This window comes from Crocuta crocuta, unplaced genomic scaffold, assembly GCF_008692635.1.
Source record: "Crocuta crocuta isolate KB4526 unplaced genomic scaffold, BGI_CrCroc_1.0 scaffold31, whole genome shotgun sequence".
Lineage (NCBI taxonomy): Eukaryota > Metazoa > Chordata > Mammalia > Carnivora > Hyaenidae > Crocuta > Crocuta crocuta.
Genome location: NW_027528362.1, coordinates 14,662,860 through 14,670,000, shown reverse-complemented (window position 1 = coordinate 14,670,000; position 7,141 = coordinate 14,662,860).

Sequence of the window (7,141 nt, the reverse complement as noted above, 5' to 3'; positions counted from 1 at the left end):
GCGTCCACACAAGATAGGCCTGCGAGCCTCCCCACCCCCCCCCGTGTGGAAACACCCCTTGGGGAAGGTTGGCGGCCAGCAGACCGCGGGCTAAACGAGGGCCACAGCGGGAATCAGCGTCTCTATGTGGGCCTGTTAGCCCGTGGGTGGGGTCTGCGTGTCTGCACAGCCGGAGGCCCGGGGCTGCTTCGGATTTCACAGCTCCTTCGGCGTTTACAGACCCGCCCGGGAGCCGGTCGGCCGGGCTCCCACGGGAAGTGTTTGTTGGTGAAAAGTCTGTGGCGTGTGCTCGTGTCTTAGATCTCCACCACGAATGCCACGGTTGGGGGTGTACAAACTCGGCATCACTTCCTCAGTCTTTTCGTGAAAGTATCTTTGCCACTTGTGTTATGGTCTTTCAATCACGCGATTATGTAAGACCCCACAGCTGTTTAACTCAGCGTTCTCTGGGTTTTTCTCTCTGGTACGCACGCTTCTAAAATGAGTTTGTTAGGAAAAACTGCTAACTGTGTTCTGTTGTGTTTGTCGCTTTATTCACCTGGAAATAATTTCAAAAGCAGAAATCAAATATGTCACTTATCACAAATCTCTTGGCAGGATGGGGTCATGTCTGTGTCGCTGTGATGCTCTCCTTAGGGCCCCTTAAGTGGGGTGGGTCTAGCTCAACCTTCCAGCATCGTCAGCCAGGGCCTTCCCGAGACACTGTGGCTCTGAGAGTGGCGGGGCCGTGCCTGTCACCTGGCTGCCACAGGGCGCCGTGGCTCAGGGAACTCTGGGGTGACAGGGCCTGGCCCTTGGGGCTGACCCTTGAGGACCCTCAATCTCCGTCCTCCCTGCCGGACAGGTCTTTGTGGGTCCTCCACCCTTAGGCCTGCGCTCTTGTCTGTGAGAAGGACGTGGCGCCGTGGGTCCCTGGGCCTCAAAGTCCGGGTAAGGAGGGTCGCACAGTGTGAGGACTCAGACGCTCAGGCCACCGGTCCCCCGTGTGAAGGACCACAGTCTCGTCAGCGCCACCAGACGGCTTCCCTGCGGCGCCAGCAGCGCTCAGGGGAAACCCTGGCCCGGGGGCTCTTCCTGCGCCCCAAGTTCTGTCAGCCCTCTCAGCTTACGACCCAGGCCTCATCTTTTCTGAACACTCGCTGTGGGAGGGGAACCTACTCCCAGGGGTAGGCTCGCTCCGGGGTGGGGGGCCTTTCCTGTCCCGCTTCTCCTGAAACTGAAGAGCTCGGCTGCCCGAGGGGCCTCTGGGTACGTTTGACCCCGTTTCCTCCCCCAGGCAGACGGGCTCCCCCCCCACCCCGCCCCCTGGCCCAGCCAGAACCTGTCTGACAGGCTCAGACGGAGAGAGAACCAAGGAGACTCTGTCTGCAGCCACAGAAGGGCTGAACGGGCTCAGAGCAACGAAGCCGGCGGCGAGGCCGGTGCCCCGATGCACTTGCAGGTCGTTATGTCCGCAGGAAACCGACGGCAGGGCCTGCGGGACTCCACTCCCCTGAGGTCCCGAGGGGAGCCCCATTCCCAGCGGCAGAGAGCAGGAGGGGCGCCAGGGGCTGCAGGTGTGTTCATGCGGCCACAGTCTGAGTCTGGGCAGATGAGAACGTCCCCATGGCAGAGGGAGGTGGCTGTACAATAGTGTGCGTGTGCTAAAGGCCCCCGAGCTCTGTTCCCTCACGGATGGTTCAGAGGTCAAGTTCTTTGTCACATATATTTTAGCACAGTTTTACAAGTGGGGGAGGTCAGTGCGTGGCTGTGGCATCGGTGGACAGGAAGGGGATGCATCGGGGGCTGGAGGGACAGCACATGCACCAGGCGTGGGGGCAGCTCACAGCCGGCAGCCCCTCGAAGTGGGAGGCTGAGCCGCCAGCCTGGAGGTGGCGCTGAGAAGCACCATCGAGCCTCTAGGAATAGACGCCCTCCTGAACTTGTGCGGCGCTGGCCGCTCGTTTGTTCCTTCTGCGAGCAGGGCCTTCCTGCGAAGCCGGGGGTCCAGGCAAAGCACAGCGTCTGTTTGCGATTCAGCTCCTTTAGGTCACTGCGGACACTTTGCTGGACGCTTTGCTGGCAGGAAGGGAGGTACAGATGGTCGATACCTACCTGTGTGCGTGGGGACGCCTCCCACGGGCCGTGGCAGGTCCTGCAGGGCTCTGCTCGCACCCAGGGAGCCGCACGGCTCCATCCGGAAAGTGTGGCAGCCGCTGTGCATCTGGGCCGAGGGGCTGTCAGAAAACTTCAGATGGAGAAGCACAGAGACAGCGCACTGTTCTTCCTGCAGAACAGCCTCCCAGGAAAAATTCTCAAGCAGAAAAGAGCTCCTCACCTCCCAGTCACAGAAATCTGGGCCACGGTATCTCCTGTGCGTTCGGGAGAAGATTGCCGGCTGGAATGCAGATGCCCGTCATCTCTGAAGTGCGGGCGCACGGCGACCACGTAGCTCGCGTAAGTGCGCCCCGTGCTGGTGCCCAGCACGAGCACTTTCACAGGAAAGCATCAGTGTGTCAGGTCTGTTTGCGGTGGAAGTGAAGTGGGTTTCTCCGGGTGTGTAACTTTGATGCCGTGAATCTGGGACACTTGTCTTTATATTATTGCTCTTAAGTTCCAAAGTTGACATGCTGTCATTTTTCAATAGTAGAAATATTTTTGGGCGTGACTGCATTTGGAGATCCAGCCTTTAAAGAAGTGAGTGTAGAACGAGGTCAGTAGGGCGGCCCCGATCCCACATGACTGGTGTCCTAATAAGGGCGATCAGGTCGCACAGGGACGCGTGTGAGGACGCGGGCAGGAGACGGCATCCGCGAGCGCAGGGGAGCGGCGCAGGGGACCAGCCCTCCGTCCTGCCGCTCCGGGACTGTGTGAGCGTGACTGCCAGCTGCGCTGCCCCGCTGCGGCCTGTGCCAGAGGCCCGCGCTGTCGGCACTGAAACGGGAGGTCCTATCACAGAAAGGAGAAGGGGAGAAGGACGCTGGGGACGAGCGGCGGCGTGTGCCCTCCCGCCCTCCCCGGGGACTGTCCATCCGTCTGTCTGCGGGTGGGGCAGGTGGAGGCAGAGCAGCCGGCTCTGCTCCCGGGGCCGGGCTGCCTCCCGCGCCTGCCTCCTGCTGCGTCCCTGAGCGTGATGACAGGTTAGACTGTATCACGCGAGCAAACTCTCCCAGCGTGGTCTCTGGAAGCCAATCGGGCGTCTCTGCTGATGCCCAGAGCGCCCAGAGGAGCTGCGCCCCACGTCTGTGCAGGAAGGACCGGAAACGCCAGCTGACGGACGCGGGCTCGTCCATAATTGTGGGGCTCCCTGTGCTGTGCACCTGCCGTCTTCCAAAACCTGTTTTTCTTCTGCAGAGGACTCTGGGGGGACCTGCCACAGGGCACGCGGGACCTCCCCTCGGAGGAAATTGCATGTGAGACGCCTGAGCCTGGGAGGCCGGGACGACGACAGGGGCCTGGTGTTTGCGAGCACGGCCCGCACGCCAGGCACCGACCAAGCCCCTCCGGCTCCTGCTGGGGGGGACGTGAACAAGGGGACGAGCGTGTCTGGGTCACAGCTCCAGAAACAGTGAGCAGGGGACACTGGACACAGGGGCCGCCCCAGGACAGCCATTTCGCTAAGGCTCCTGGCTGGACCCCCAGCGGCCGGAGGAGCCTGTGGTGTCCGATGACCTCCCCATGACTCCGCACTCAGTCCAGGCAGGCAGCCGCTCAGACTCAGAGATGTGAGCATCCTGTGGGGTCACTGGAGACCCCGTAGCGCCCCCGCCTCTCTAACATCTGCACTTGTCCCCTCTGGCTTTGTGGGGACGCCAGGAGCAGAGGGCCTCATTCCCTCCGGGTGGCTGGCGGTGCACTGACCCCGGGGCCCCGGTGCGCCCGTCCGGACCAGGGGGCAGGCCCGCAGCGGGCTGACGGGGGCCAAGGCCGCAGGGCCAGTTCTGGGCCCTCCTGCCCCCAGTCGGGGGGGGCCTTACCGCCTCACTGGTTACACACAGCGTTCTGGGAATTTTCACACCAGAAAGCCGCTCCCTGTACCCAGTGCCCAGCTTCCTGGTTCGGCCGTGGCTCCACCCGTTTTTCTCTCTTCTGGAACACGTCTCAGGCCAACTCCAAACCTCATATTATTTTACCCATCAATACTCTTCTTTAGGCAAAGAGAAAACAAATCAGGGCTTAGAACTTTAACTCGAAGGGACGGGACTACTGCCACAGTGAGGTCTGGAGGCTTCCCCGGAGCTGGGCCCCCAGAGGCAGGCGTCCGGGGCCCAGCAGGGCAGGTGAGACAGCGGGCCGGCGGCTGAGCGGGCTCAGCGGCCCTGCGAGGTGAAAACAGCGCAGCTCATCACTGGTGGGCCAAGGAGGGCTGCGGGGGCAGAGGCTGGCTGGTCCTGGAGGAGCGGGGGACCCGAGTCTCCGCTGCACCCCAGGGGAGGGCTTCCCACCTGGCGTGGCGGTGTTGCATCGGTGGTCACATCTCTCCAGCCTCTTTTCCCCTGAATCAGCAGACCCCGCCTCCCGCGCCAAATGTGGGGTCACGCTGCTGTGCAGGCCCCCGCTGCGGAGCAGCACCCACATCCAGGGCTCGATGGACATGCAGTCTTGGGCTCCCGTGGCCGCCCTCTGGGTCAGGGTCCCTGCCCGGGCGCGTCACCAGGGCGTCCACAGCGGGTGTCCGCCCCACCCCCCGCCAAGGCTCCGCCTGCGCAGGAGCTCGGGGACACGGCAGGAGGCCTGGTGGCGCCCGGCGAGTGGCAGCCTGCGTGGTCCCCAGGGAGGACGGCTCAGCGCTCTGGCCTCCATCACCATGGCAACGACGGCTGTCCCAGGGGGTGGGCACCCCCAGGACTAAAGTTCTCTGAGGCCGGTTCTGACTTCTAAGAGGCAGCAGCTCTTAACAATCGGGCACCGAGAACCGGGGCTCCTGCAGGGAGAGGCATCCGTGGGCTGCGTGGCCCCCGAGGTGCAGGTCAGCCTGCGGATCTCACACGCGGCCGTGGCCCCAGGAGCCATCAGTGCTGCGGGGATGGCCAGCAGGCTTGCTCCTGGAGGGCGTGACTCAGTGTCCTGGATAATTGTGGCCACCAGCTCTAAGGAGAGGTGCTCGGGCCAGGGAAGGTGCCCAGGGAGCTCAGCCCCGGGCACGCGGAGGCGACAGAGATACTCGGAGGACACGGGCGTGTGGCTGCCTCCTGTTCCTAAGTGGGAGGCTCAGGCAGACACTGGGCCGGGCAGCCCTGAACCTCTCACCCTCTGGCTGCTGCCCGCCCTGGGGCTCCCTGCTCCTCTCTTCCCTCCCCTACCTCCGGGGCTGGCCGCCCTCACCTCACGTGCACACAGAACGCCCGTCCGCCAGTTGCATCTGGCCCCAGTACACCTCCAGGGGTGCCGCCGTCACACTCAAGCCCACGTGCACCTGTCCCGTGGCCTGGGTTTCCCACGGGGGCATCGGAGCCAAGGCCCACGCTGCTCTTCAAGGCAGTTGTGAGAAAGTGTGTGGCAGGGGTGAAGCTGGATCCTGACCCCGTCAAGAGAAGGGCGGAACTTACAGACAAGGAGACAAGGGGCGTCCCGGACCGCCGGGTGGGGGGAAGCCCCAGAGCCGCACTAACACGGCTGGGAGCCGGGGTGCTGAGCGCCCGAGAGGTGGGGGCAGGAGCGTCAGCAGGTAAGCACGGCGACAGGAAGCAGGAAACGGGTTTAGCCCGAACGGGAGGGGATTCAGGGTAGCAGGGAAGCCTGCCAAGGGAAGATGAGCAGGTGGGAGAGGTGGGCGTGGGGGGGGGACCCCACGCTGGTGTGAGGATAAGTCCTCCTGTCTGCCGACTGGAGTGTCTGCAGCAGAAAGGACCCTCGTTGAGAGTGTCCCTCGGAGGTCACGGCAGGGACCAGGGGGCTTAGAAAGAAGGGACACTGTCTTTCAAAAGCAGAACGCTGTGCACTAAGCTGGGGCCCCAGGACGCGGCAGAACTGGCCTGTGCGGCGGGGTCCGGCGGGCCCCCCACGTCTGCAGAAGCCTGATGACGGCTGGTGTTCCGCCGCGTCCTCTGCCCGCTCGCGGCCCAGCCCTGGACCGACCGGCTCCAGGCCGGTGTCAGCTGCCCGTGGGCCCAGTAAGGCCCGGGGAGACGTGAGGGGGCACAGCCACATCTCTGCGCGTGGCCTGCGGGCACTACTCACGAGAAAGTACACGGGCGCCCAAGAAGAACATTTCCTCGGGGCTCGTCACCGGTGGACCAGGCTGAGTCTTTCTGCTCAGGCTCATCGTTTCTAAAAGGACCCTTGGGGTGAGGAGGGCTGAGGCTAGAAAGTGCCTTAAATCCAAAATTCAAAGAAGCTTGAATACCCCTTCTCACCACATTTGTAAACCAAAGCTCACAACACACTTCTGGCAGATTTTCTATGGTCTCCCCGACGACGTGACAAGCAGCTTAGACGTGGCTTTCAAGCCACAGCGTTAAAATCTCAGGAGAGCAACGTGCTGGGCCCAGGGCTGCCCGGGGCTCAGGGCTGGTGGCCCCCCTCCCCCTCGCCCTGAGGAATGGTTGCAGACAGCACCCGGCCATGACCCACACTCCCAAGATTCTGAACACAAGTTCAGGGAGAGGCGGTTGAGGAGGGAGCCCCCCATTCTGCCTCCTGTGGGGGCCCCCTGACCTGTGAACCCCAAGTCACCCCAGATGACAATCCTGCAGGGTGCACAGCCAGGCAGTTCCTCTGACCATGTGAGCCCTGGCTCGGTGGGGGTTTTCCCGGGCAGGTAGGGCAGGGCAGGGCTGGAACCCGGGACCCCCTCCCCAGGCTGGTTTGAGGAGGCAGGAAGGGACAGGTCTGCAGGTGGGTGCAGGGGTTATGACCTCATTAACATGCTGTTCTCAGGTCTGAAGTGAAGACTGAAAAAAACAAGTGAAAAGTAAGACTTGCTCTTTTTGGGCATAAAGAAAATTAAAACAGGGCTCATAGGTCAGAACTCTGACCTTCGGACCCGCCACGCACTGAAGTTTGAAGGTATCTCAGAAGAATCCCAACTCTATTTATCTCCCACCTCTGCTCAAAGCCCGGGAGGCCTGAGGGGAGGGACAGGGAAAGCTTTCCACCCAGCCAGCCAGCCCCGGGGCACACACTTGAGCTCAGGGACCCCCATCCCGCCCCCGCGTGCACC